Raw genomic sequence first — 13,748 nt, 5'->3', positions numbered from 1 at the left:
GCACTGCCTCGGCCACCGGAACAGCATCGGGCACCACCTTGGCCTCCGGAACAGCATCAAACACCGCCTCGGCATCGGGCACCGCCTCGGCCTCTGGAACGACCTCCTGGACGGCAGCGGCCCCCTCGGGAACATCCTCCTGGACGGCAGCGGCCCGCTCAGGAACGTTCTCCGGGCTTTGAGGAACGGTAGACGCCTGTCTCCTCCTCCTCCGCCCTCCATGATGGCGAGTTGGTAGCACCTTGTCGGCGCTGGTTCGGCCGATTTGCGTCTTCCTTCTCCTCTCGGGACATACTGGGGAAATGGCGGCCTCCAACCGCCAACCGAATCCCGGGTCAACGGGAGCCCACAGTGGAGATCGCTGCCGGACCTCCTCCCGACTGTTTGCTCCAGAGTGACCTCCCCTGTTCCCCCGGAACACCACTAGGCGAGAGCCCTCAAAGCCACCTTTCTCCCGCTTGCTGGCTGGGGAGGAAATGGCAGCAGACATACCGCTGGATCCTTGTTGATGGAGTCCTTCTGTGACGATCGTGTGTTTAGGGAAAACACAAGGAGAATGCAAGGTATGTTTTAATAACAAAAAGGGTAATTACAAAATAAACAGTCCAGGAAGACAAACTAAACAAAACAAAAGAAGGAACCGAATGAAACGGTACGGGAACTCGGAAAAAACGAGAAGGTAAGGGGAAGTCTTGGGAGACGAGAAAAATCGATACACAAAGGGTAAGGACTCCATACAAACAACAGAGAAGGACAGCTCTATATAAGGAGACTAATGACAAAGGATTTTCAGCACCTGTGTGATTTAATTGGAGTGCAATTACTGTGGAGACAGGACCAGACTAGAGGAATTAAAGTGCCTATGGGGAAGTGCCTAAGGAGAAGTGAGCTCACTAGGGAACACCCAGGAAAACAGAGACTGACAGCGTGACAAATCCTTGGCAGTGACATATGAGGGCAAAAAAAAAAAAGGAAACAAAATAATCATTCATTAATCGTAATCGAGGTAAAATGTTCAACAAATCGAGGTTTTGATTTTAGGCCTTAATCGCCCAATAGTCAGCAAGTCAGGTCAAGCAGTACATGAATGAGACAGAGATCCAAAGGGCCAAATGGATTCATGACAATGGATCCAAGACAATAATGGTAATAGTCAAAGAGTATCCACGTTTCCTTGACACTCCGGGCATGGTAGTTTTAAAATTTAAAAATAAAATTATTGGCTCAACTTCTTACTACTTTTATCATGTCTTTTTGTTCTTTTTAGAAACCCCAGGATTTTTAAATTATGAATCCAGTCTGTGCTTCCAAACTCACAGAAAAGTGGTAACCTGTGTTTAAGGATCAGTGTTGTGTGTAACGCATTAACGTGTTACAGTAACATAACTACTTTTTAATGTGTAATGCGCTACTACTGAAAATTTGGTAGTGAAACGTAGTTCATTTTTCTATTCGGCGCAACGTTACTTTTCCCATGGTTAGATTTGACAGCAATCATGGCAAGCAAGAAGCAGCCGACGCTAACTTTTGAGGGATGGAGGTATTCCCACTACTTGAAACTCGTTGAAACTAAGGGGAGGAATGTAAGTGTAAGGTGTACAATGTGTCCTGGTGAGAAAATTTTGTCCACTGCCGTTTACTCAACTCCCAACCTCACCAAGCATTTGAAAGGAAAACATGCTAAAATGAAGCTTGTCGCTCAAGATCCCTTGTGGGGAAATGATGATACAGTAGGTCGACAGCCTAATTGGGCTTTACGGCTGCCGCGGTGGTAACTGTAATTCAGTCGCGTGTTAAAATCATTCGCAAAACTACAAAGCCTAATTAACCTCATGAATAATAGTTAAGCTTCAAACGGGCAACATCACAAATATGGAAACGTTTGGGTTTCTCCCGAATGAGAAAGCCCACCTTATGTTTAGCTTTAAATTATTCTTATATTTTTATAACTATCCATATATTATTACATAAATTTGTTAAATTTAAAGTTTTTTTTGTAAAGTGAAGGGAACTAAAAATATCCTGTTGGTACATTATAACATTATTAGGCCAGTCGTTATTATTTCTAAATGTAATATAATGAAACTTATACATGATTTATATTTTTTTCTCTCACAAACTGATTTATTTTTAGCGTTTTTAAAAAAAACATGCAGCAAATTGAAAATAGGTGATGAATCTGTTAAAATGCAACCTATACATGACTTATATTTTTTTTCCTCTGACAAACATAATTTATTTAAAAAAAATAAAAAATAAAGAAAACATGGAGCAAATGAAAATAGGCGATTAATCCGTTAAGTTTGTTACTCTGGGTTAACAGTAATTCTAATTATTTTATACATCAGAACAGAGCCTAGGCTATCCAGGTGTTTTTTGTTTTTTTTTCATTGCATCTGAAAATGACTTCGTGCATCACATTCACTTCCCGCGTTCTGGCGCAGATCCCCCTCTCGAGTTGCTCATCTGTGGACAATTTAAAGGAGGGGAGAAATGCTATTTCATGCATACTGAGTTTTTTACACTGTTAAAGAGTTGGATTCCCATGCTAAACATGGACAAAGTTTCAAAAATTAAGTTGTACGTTTGAAGGAGTATTTTTGTTCCCAAAATACTCCTTCCAGTTTGTCACAAGTTTCGAAAAGTTTTTTTCGAGTATGGCTCTGTGTGACGTTAGATGGAGCGGAATTTCCTTATATGGGTCCTAAGGGCACGTCTGCCGGAAGAGTGCGCGCTCCCGTATAGCAGAGCACTGAGAGCACAACAGGCATTCCCTGATCAGAGCGAGAGCGTCGCATATGTCACAAAATGAGTCTGTTTTTGGTTGCCAGGGTAAGACAACCCTGCACAGATTACCAAAAAAAAAACAGCATTAAGGGACCAGTGGATGGAGTTTATTTTTACAGAGCATCAACGGAGTTGTGCAAGTGTTTTTGTTTGTTCCCTGCATTTCGAAGATGCTTGTTTTACAAACAAGGCCCAGTTTGACGACGGATTTGCGTATCGTTTATTTCTTAAGGATGATGCAATCCCAACGAAAAAGGGTCACGATCGTGTGTTGGAACCGCAGGCGGTGAGTAAAACTGCTTAAAATATCTCTGCCTCCTTGTTAGTGCGTCCGCCTCCCATGCCGGAGACCCGGGTTCGAGCCCTGCTCGGAGCGAGTCGTTGCTTCTGCTGCTCTCGTTCAGTTTCAGTCTCGGGATCTGATTCTGGATCATAAATAAACGGCTGAATCTGACTGTAAGCCATGGTTTGTTTTGGATGATGGTTTTTCCCTCACGGTAATGTCACTGCTTCCACATGCTCTCAACGCAAAAGCCTACCTGCGCTCGTGATTCAGCCTACCTGCGCTCGTGATTCTTTAGCTCCGCCCACACGTCACGCCTCCAGCCGGTCGTGTTTTTCCGGGAAAAATCGGTACAGACTATCTTTTTCTTATGAATATAATAAAACTAAAGACTTTTTGGAGTTATGAAGGATGCAGTACTACTCTATAGGTACTCAAGATTAACAGGATATTGAGTGAAAACGAGCATTTCACCCCCCCTTTAAAAATGTTTGATATAAAGGTTGCTGTCCCATTTTATACAGGAATTATTCATGTAAAAAAATAGAATTTTATTGTTAGTTCTAGTTATATAGTTAACACAAGTTCACTTAGGCTATTTAACATGCACAGTTAACGTGACATTTTACCAATTTTTGCTTATAAACTCCTTGAGAATTTAAAGTTAGTTTATTTGTATTTAAATTCAAGTTTAAAAAAATGTTTTAATTGCTTAAATTATTTTTATTAATTAATAATATGTAATCATGTTTATTCTTGTAGAAAATAATTTTTTATTCTTTAAGAAAATAAGGGAAAAAATAAGGGATGATCCGAATATTTGTATTGCTTCACCTATTTATGTAGGTTACAATTATATATATATATATATATATATATATATATAAAAAAAATAACAATAATAATAATAATTATTAAAAATAATAAAAAATGACATTGGCCTGAGTAATTTTGACCATTATAGAATTGTGAAAAGATTAGTGATTTAGGAGGTGAAAATACTGTGGAATTACAAATGGCATGGATTTTAGAGCATAACAACTGAAGGTTTAAGAAACATTAGCCAATAAAGCATTTTTTAAACAGCTGAACTTAAAGTTGTGAACTAAAATATAATTTCAACCATACAGCATGTGAATAAATTAAATGCATACTTTTCTTAACATTTCATTATTCATAAAATGCATAAAGTTTCTGGTGTTTGGATTTGTACTTCAATATAATGAGCTCCAAGTTTAAGAATAGCCCTAGACTAATTTATCTCTCTCTCTCTCTCTCTCTCTCTCTCTCTCTCTATTTAACAACATTAGCTCAATGAAATACGTCTTCCTTCAGTTAGAATTAATGTTTTCCTGCCTTGCTAAATGTTGGTCTCATGATTTTCATCAATAGTTGTATTCACCTCGAACTGATTTAGTAAAGTCAAACCGCAGACGTGAAGTTGCCTCACTGAGTCCCGCGCACTGTGAGGTGGGAACCGAGGATTCTGCTTGGTCTTAAAGCCTTCCGCAAACGCTATGTTCACAAATAACAATGATTTTTGTAAAATAATGATTCATTATCAATTGATAATTTGTTATTATCATTGTGGTCTTGTGAAAATAATAATAAGGGCTTCGAGAATATAATGAATACAAAGAGTAGTGCTGCTGAGTGCAGGCATGTTTCAGCTGGAGGGGGTTGGGTTTTTTGGGGGTAGTTATGTATGGCTTGTTGGGGTCGAGATAAAGGTGTGCATCTCTTGCTCTTTCATATGGACAGGTTTATATAGGATTGTTGTTTTGGTTATAGACTAAAAAATGTTCTGCCCCACGTAATATTTTTCTAGTTCTAGTCGTTCGTTTGTTATATTCAACTAATCAGAGGTTTATATTAAATTAACATAATCAAATCTTAATATTTTCCGCGCTCAATCACATACATTAAGTTTGCAACAAAGCACATGCAGAAGTAGCCTAATAATTGTGAAACATGTGATATTTGAATTATTTATTAATAAACAAATGTTTTCTTGTCGTCAGGAAGATGAAATTCACAGTGCTGGCTCTCTTCAATGAGAGAAAATCAACATTCACAGATTACACAATTCGTTTTCATTTAAAAAACATTTCAAGCTTTCTGTAGATATATTTTTAATGTATGTTAGACACCATGATATTATGTTAATAAAAAATTATAAATTCGTTATCGGGAAAAAAATTTCAGTGATGAGGCGTCACCTCCCTGTCATTAATGCACATTAATAATTTTTGCACAAACACTTGAATATGAGCATCGTGGTTTTCACTCGCTCCAAGAGCGCTCCATCACGAGTAGGCTACATATCATGCCAACAGCCCATAATAGAACAGCATATTCAGCAAGAATTCATGTTAAACATATTTAGCAATAGCTTGATCAGACATTACAATGACTGCAATAGTCGAGCGGGATGTTAAGAGTTTGTCTGTTTCTTTTACTGATTATTTTCAGGTTAAAGCATGATTTAAACAGATTCATACTCAATCGCTTTCGCAATAATGCTACTACATTATCAGCATGATATCTGATTTTGAATTCTTGAAGAAGTTAATCGATCTGTTTAGAAAATAACTGTAATAACTGAAAATAACTGAAAAAAATTTACTGTTATTTTCATCATAAACAAAATTTCGCAGCAATTAAAGATGTAATGTTTACAATGTTATTAGTTTGGCATGTGATATAGGGAAAAGAGTTTACACACAATAGCCTATGGCACTTTGAAACTCTCCTGTTACTTTTCTTTTTTTGTAGGCTACGTTATGGACGAACGAACAAAATAAATACAACCGCGGTAGCACAAGCACCCGCCAAAAATCAACCTGCAGCAATGCTCGTTGCTCGGCTCGACCAAGCATTAGTTTTGTAGGTCGCATGGCATTAAAAATAATACGATAATATGACCACGCAGTCAATACAGATATTTAATAAAAACATTAAAACAAGCAGGGCTGTAACATAAAACAATAAAAAAAACACATGCCAGGTCTACACCGGACACAAGTGGAGCGATCCAACAAAAGACAACAGAACACAGTGATGGACACACTGGACACGATCCCCATCAGTGAACTGATGCTCATTCTGTTTATGATGAAATGTTCTGACACTACATTCAGATGATTTGACACTATAGTGTGATGTCATCAAGTTAAGACACACTTTTCGCTGTGGGGCACTGATGACAACTTGTGTCTGGTGTAGACACACAGAAAGTGTCTGCTCTATTTACAAATAAGTTCTATAAGAAATAAAAACTAAACCAGCGACATAACAAGATGGAAATATAGACTAGAAAATATATTAACAGGTCTTCCGTCCATGACACTGACTCACTGCTGAGCTGCCAGTTTTAATCTGAACAGCTCTTAACGCTGAGTGGATGGTTAGATGCATGATGGGCTAGTATTAAATAAATAAAAATAAAGGTATTTCCAGCATTAAGGTAATAACATTACTGTTATTTATGTTAGCATCTTATTGCAGATATAAGTTTGACTGCTAAATGAATGATAAAGAACTATATTAAAACTAGTTTTGTAAAATGTATTTGTCATTTAAATATTGATTTAAAAATCGTTTTAAAAATCGTTTTCTAAAATAAAAAATATATATATTTTGGGAACAAAATTATAGTGCTTCACATTTAAACATGCAACAATTTCTTAATCAGTTTACAGACAAATTTATTTTTCTCAATAAGTTATGTCAAAATAAAGGACAGGTAATGAATAACAAAAATGCATGTTTTTTTATTAAAGGAAAAAATATATTTATATTTAAAATATACATTTAAATATAGGCATAATATATCAAAATATTGACATTTTGCATATTAATCCATGTAGCCTACCCCCCTAAAATAGGCTAGCGCTTTTAATGCTCCGATGCAAAGTAAACCACAATTTATTTTGAATAATATAACACATAATTAATATAATATAAATAATACTGCACACCTTTTAAATGTGTCAAATCTAAAATATGGTTTAAATAGCCCTCTCTTTGCAGCTTTCTTCGCTTACGGCCATACCAACCTGGCTATGCCCGATCTCGTCTGATTACGGAAGCTAAGCAGGTTTGGGCCTGTTTAGTACTTGGATGGAGACTGCCTGGGATTACCATGTGCTGTAAGCTTTTGGGTTTCCTTCCCTACTTATTTAATGCACTGGCGATTATAGTGGCTGATCTTTAAATAGCCCTCTCTTTGCAGCCTCCTTCGTTTACGGCTATACCAACCTGGCTATGCCCGATCTCGTCTGATCTCCAAATCTAAGCAGGTTTGGGCCAGGGGCCTGTTCTTCGTACGCCGCTAACTCCGTTAGCTGGATTTGATTGTTAACGATTTGGCGTGATCTTGGATCATTTGGTTCTTCGAAGCTCATCCCGGAGCTGCTGTCATAGCAACAGGTCCGTAAGCTTAAACCTGCTCGGGAGCATTTAATTAATTTTCATCAATTTTCACAGATTTATCAAAAATTGAGGGAATTCCATTAATATATTTCTGTTAAACCAATGAGAAAGAAAAACTGATTTATTCTTAATTCTTATATTGGAGTTGTTCCATAGAAAGGTTTTATGAGGTGAAAAATTGTGGGTGTAGCATAACTTCCAAGCAAGAAGGGCCTGCTGATGAATTTAGATTGCAATTGGCAATCTGTCTGGCAAGTAATTACATTTCCCTATCTGTCGGTCACTACGAGTTATGTCGACCGACAAATGGGGTCTCACTTGGGAGGCCAATCATCTCTGATTTTAAGAGAAAACGCCAATGAAATTGGCAAGTGGATTAACACACCTGAGCCACTCCCCGTGCCAGCGGGTATAAATAGGGCGACAGGTGCATCCACTCATTAGATTTTTGCTTCGGAGCCGAGTAGTGGATGAAGAAACCTCTACAAAGCCATCATCTTTGTTTTGTTTTAAAACTGTTCCTGGTCGGTGTGACGGCGCATTACAGCGGTGTCCCTGCGAGTCGGCGATTCCCCTGGGCGCTTCGGCTAAAAGAGACAGTTCTAAAAGAGCAAATCACGGACGATTCGTGTCTTTTTCAAGATGCCGTTTCGTCCGTGTCCTTCTGGATGCGGTCGTTTCCTGTCTTCGGTTGACGGTCATGAGCGTTGTCTGCAGTGTCTGGGCGTCCAACACGCTGAGGCTGCGCTCGTGGATGATTCATGCGTCTACTGTGGGCGTATGAACATGGCAGCGCTGCGATCGCATCTCTCACTCCTCAAGGGGAGTGCAGCAGACCCCTCTGTCGCCACCCGTCCCGGTCTCTCTGGCTCGAGCAGAGGGCCGCCGGCTGGCGCTCTGGGAGATCTGAGGATCACAGTGAGAGCTTCTCCACCGGGCCACGCCCCACGGACCTCTCACTCCTCACGCAGCGACTGTCCCGTGCAGCTGCCGATTGATTCTGCTGGGCCGTCTCACAGCGGTCCCAGCTTGTCTTTCGGTGCGCCGCCCGAAGACCAGATGTTGATTGCTGCATCGGGGGATGGGTTATCGACCTCTGAGGATGAAGGTTCGGCGGGGCTGCCCCCCTCGGGTGTTGTCGCTGCTGCCGAATCGGACTTGGAGTTGTCGGCCATGCTTGCCCAGGCAGCCGTGAGTATCGGACTGGAGGTGACTACACCGCCCAGTCCCGAGCCCTCACGGCTGGATGATTGGTTTCTCGGCGCGGGACGCGGCTCACAACCTCGTTCTGCTCCGGTGCCTTTCTTCCCGGAGGTGCATGAAGAGGTGACGAAGTCGTGGACGGCCCCTTTCACGGCCAGAAGCCGCTCTTCTCCCTCTTCCATCCTCACCACCCTCGATGGCGGGGCAGCCAGGGGGTACGTGGAGGTTCCCCAGGTGGAGAGGGCGGTTGCGGTGCACTTGTGCCCACAAAACGCCGCCACTTGGAGGAATCGTCCGCGTCTCCCGTCCAAGGCCTGTAAGCTGACGGCCGCACTCGCTGCCAAGGCTTACAGTGCTGCGGGCCAAGCTGCCTCTGCCCTGCATGCCATGGCTATCCTGCAGGTACACCAAGCCAAGGCACTCAAAGCTATGCACGAGGGTGGTACCGACCCGGGGTTGATGCAGGAGCTGCGCACGGCGACTGACTTCGCCTTACGGGCAACGAAGGTCACGGCGCGGTCCCTCGGGAAGGCGATGTCCACGCTGGTGGTCCAGGAGCGCCATCTCTGGCTGAACCTGGCTGAGATGAGGGACATGGACAAAGCGCGCTTTCTCGACGCCCCCATCTCCCAGGCAGGCCTGTTCGGCGACACTGTCGAGGACTTTGCCCAGCAGTTCTCGGCGGTACAGAAGCAGACTGAGGCCATCCAGCACATCCTGCCCCGACGTGTCTCTCCGGCTGCCACCGTTCCGTCGCGGGTAGCGCCTCAGCCTGCTCGTCGCCGTGGGCGCCCCCCTGCGTCCTCTACGCCAGCTCCGCCCCGTGCTGAGAGTTCTTCGAGGCCGGCGCGTCGAGCCCCGCGCAGGAGAGCGGCGGCCCCCGTGTCACTCCCGGCTGCGAAGTCCTCCAAGAAGTCGACCAAGCGGCCCTGACACGGGCAACTCGGAGATGCGGAGAACTGCTCTTCAGGAGATGGCGAAGACAGCGCCACTCCTTCCCCCGGAGGAGGGCCGGGCGGAGAATCTTCAGTTTCTGTTTTGTTCTGTTCCGCCAGGTGGTACCCACATTTTCAATAAAAGAGCAAATTCTCCTTCCTCCGAGTTGCAAGGCTCGTGGGTTGACAATGAGCGACGCACAGCTTCCTCACTCTCACCCACGACGCCCCCTTTCGCCGGCGGCCAAGAGGTCGCGGTTCGGAGACGCAACGCCTCTCCACGCGTCTCTGGCCAGTTCCTCCGGGAACACGGGGAGTGTGGTTGCGATGACCCAGGACGCAGTGCCTTCTGGGCCTTCCGGCACGACTCCCCATCGCTGCACCACTGCAGGTATGCCGACTGTCCCTTTGGTGCCACTTGTACGGTATCTGGGAGCGTGGCTTGCGCTGCCCAACCCGTCACGCTGGCTCATCCGGACGGTTCGACTCGGCTATGCGATTCAATTCGCCCGGCAACCCCCCAAGTTCAATGGCGTGCTCGAGACTTCGGTGGCAGTCCAGGACGCCCCTGTCTTGCGCGAGGAGATTGCTGTCCTCCTGGCGAAGGATGCAATCGAGCCGGTCCCTCCAGCCGAGATGAGGACGGGGTTTTACAGCCCTTACTTCATCGTGCCCAAGAAGAGCGGTGGCCTTCGACCTATCCTGGAACTGCGAGTCTTGAATCGGGCCCTACACAAGCTCCCGTTCAGGATGTTGACGCAGAAACGCATTATCAAATGCGTCCAGCCCCAGGACTGGTTTGCAGCGATCGACCTGAAAGACGCGTACTTTCATGTCTCTATCCTCCCTCGTCACAGACCGTTCCTGCGCTTTGCTTTCGAGGGTCAGGCATGGCAGTACAAGGTCCTCCCCTTCGGGCTCTCCCTGTCCCCCCGTGTCTTCACGAAGGTCGCGGAGGACGCCCTTGCCCCACTTTGGGAAGTGGGCATCAGGATCCTCAACTATCTCGACGACTGGCTCATTATGGCCCGGTCCCGAGAAGAGTTGTGCGATCACAGGGACTTCGTGCTTCGGCACCTCAGTCAGTTGGGGCTTCAGGTCAACCGGGAGAAGAGCAAGCTCTCCCCTGTGCAGAGAATCTCTTATCTCGGTATGGAGTTAGACTCGGTGAGTATGACGGCACGTCTCACCAGCGAGCGTGCCCACTCAGTGCTGAACTGCCTGAGTTCCTTCAGAGGCAGGACAGTGGTACCGCTGAAACACTTTCAGAGGCTCCTGGAGCATATGGCATCCGCAGCCGCAGTCACGCCGCTCGGGTTGCTTCATATGAGACCACTTCAACACTGGTTACACTCCCGAGTCCCGAGATGGGCATGGCGCCGCGGTACACATCGTGTCACCATCACACTGATGTGTCGCCGCCTATTCAGTCCTTGGTCGGACCTTGCCTTTCTACGGGCCGGCGTGCCCTTAGAACAAGTGTCCCGGCACGTTGTTGTCACAACAGATGCCTCCAACTCGGGCTGGGGCGCGACATGCAACGGGCAGGCAGCCTCAGGGTCCTGGACAGGACCTCGACTGCTTTGGCACATCAACTGCCTGGAGTTGCTGTCAGTGCATCTAGCTTTGCGACGGTTTCGTCCGCTAGTGCTGGACAAGCACGTGTTGGTCCGCACGGACAACACTGCGGCTGTTTCGTACATCAACCGACAAGGCGGTTTACGATCACGTCGCATGTCTCAACTCGCCCGTCATCTCCTCCTCTGGAGTCAGACGTGGCTCAAGTCGCTGCGCGCTGTTCACATCCCGGGGGAGCTCAATCGTGCAGCCGACGCGCTCTCACGACAGCTCACTTTCCCCGGGGAATGGCGACTCCATCCCCAGACGGTCCAGCTGATCTGGAGTCGATTTGGGGAAGCCCAGGTAGACCTGTTTGCTTCCCACGAGTCCTCCCACTGCCAGCTGTACTATTCCCTGTCCCAGGCCCCCCTGGGCACAGATGCACTGGCACACAGCTGGCCTCGGGCTTTACGCAAGTATGCTTTTCCCCCAGTGAGCCTGCTCGCACAGACACTGTGCAAGGTCAGGGAGGACGAGGAACAGGTCCTGTTGGTTGCGCCTTACTGGCCCACCCGGACCTGGTTTTCGGAACTCATGCTCCTCGTGACAGCCCCTCCCTGGCGCATCCCCCTGAGGAGAGACCTTCTCTCTCAGGGGCTTGGCACCATTTGGCACCCGCGTCCAGATCTCTGGAACCTCCACGTGTGGCTTCTAGACGGGACGCGGCAGACCTAAGTGATCTGCCCCCAGCGGTGGTAGACACTATCACTCAGGCTAGAGCCCCTTCTACGAGGCAGGCCTATGCTCTGAAGTGGAGTCTGTTCACGAATTGGTGTTCTTCTCACCGAGAAGACCCCCGGAGATGCCCGGTCAGAGTCGTGCTTTCTTTCCTGCAAGGTAGGCTGGAGCGTGGGCTGTCACCCTCCACCCTGAAGGTGTATGTGGCTGCCATTGCAGCACATCACGATGCAGTGGACGGCCGGTCCCTGGGGAGGCATGACCTGATCGTTAGGTTCCTGAGGGGTGCCAGAAGGTTACATCCTCCTAGGACACCCCTGATTCCCTCCTGGGACCTCTCTATTGTCCTGGCGGGACTTCAGAGGGGTCCCTTTGAGCCGCTGGATTCGGTTGAGCTGAAGTTCCTGTCTCTCAAGACAGCGCTCCTGATCGCGCTCACTTCCATCAAGAGGGTCGGGGACCTCCAAGCATTTTCGGTAAGTGAAGAGTGCCTTGTGTTCGGGCCGGCCTACTCTCACGTTGTCCTGAGACCCCGACCTGGATACGTGCCCAAGGTTCCCACCACTCCCTTCCGAGACCAGGTGGTGAACCTGCAAGCGCTGCCCCTGGAGGAGGCAGATCCAGCCTTGTCGTTGCTGTGTCCCGTAAGAGCGCTTCGCATATACGTGGACCGCACCCAGAGCTTCAGAAGCTCTGAGCAGCTCCTGGTCTGCTTTGGAGGTCAGCAGAAGGGGAAGGCTGTCTCTAAGCAGAGGTTGGCCCACTGGATAGTGGACGCCATCGCCTTGGCTTACCATTCCCAAGGCGAGCCGTGCCCCCTGGGGGTGAGGGCCCACTCCACACGGAGTGTGGCCTCCTCCTATGCGTTGGCGCACGGCGCCGCTCTGGCAGATATTTGTCGAGCTGCGGGCTGGGCGACACCTAACACCTTTGCGAGGTTTTACAACCTCCGTGTAGAGCCAGTTTCCTCCCGTGTGTTGGGTAACAGGTAATTGGCGGGAAGGGCTGGCTGGGTGTCTCGCTTGCTGCAAATAGGGAAGATTTGAAGCAATCTTTCACTGAAGGTTGAAATCCCTTCCATTTACTTTATGTGGGCGGAACAGCAGCATGGCCTTCTCCAGCAGCGATGTACTCACCCTTTGGCCCCTTCGGTACCAAGGTCAGTGAATTTGCGCTGGGGCTTTGGGAAGGTTACAACCTTAAGCGTAGCTTTTGTGGCACGCCAAGGCTTGTCAACAATTGCAGCGCCTCAGGGTTGTGACGAGGTTCAGGTTATGGCGTTTTCCATAGGACCCCATTTGTCGGTCGACATAACTCGTAGTGACCGACAGATAGGGAACGTCTCGGTTACGTACGTAACCCTCGTTCCCTGATGGAGGGAACGGAGACGTTATGTCCCCATGCCACAACCTTGAACCATTCGCTGTTGCCGGGACACGTTCTCGGCTCCTCAGCGTAAAACCTAATGAGTGGATGCACCTGTCGCCCTATTTATACCCGCTGGCACGGGGAGTGGCTCAGGTGTGTTAATCCACTTGCCAATTTCATTCTCGTTTTCTCTTAAAATCAGAGATGATTGGCCTCCCAAGTCAGACCCCATTTGTCGGTCGACATAAAGTCTCCGTTCCCTCCATCAGGGAACGAGGGTTACGTACGTAACCGAGACGTTCAATATAATGGGAAGGCCACCAATTTTGGTAAATATATAATTTGGGATAAAAAACCATATAGAATTAGGATTTGTTAATAACTTTTTGATCCAAATTTATCCGAAAGGTATTCACTGTATCACTAAAATCTAACACTTC

General features: G+C 46.6%; 1 pseudogene; it reads left to right on the top strand.

Moving 5' to 3' along the window:
* Positions 1–7,110: 7,110 nt before the first annotated feature.
* Positions 7,111–7,228, top strand: LOC127962300 (uncharacterized; annotated as a pseudogene).
* Positions 7,229–13,748: the final 6,520 nt, after the last annotated feature.

Source organism: Carassius gibelio, chromosome A3 (genome assembly GCF_023724105.1).
Source record: "Carassius gibelio isolate Cgi1373 ecotype wild population from Czech Republic chromosome A3, carGib1.2-hapl.c, whole genome shotgun sequence".
NCBI classification, from domain to species: domain Eukaryota; kingdom Metazoa; phylum Chordata; class Actinopteri; order Cypriniformes; family Cyprinidae; genus Carassius; species Carassius gibelio.
The sequence above is the reverse complement of the archived record's forward strand: the minus strand, read 5'-3'. Positions and strand labels throughout refer to the sequence as shown.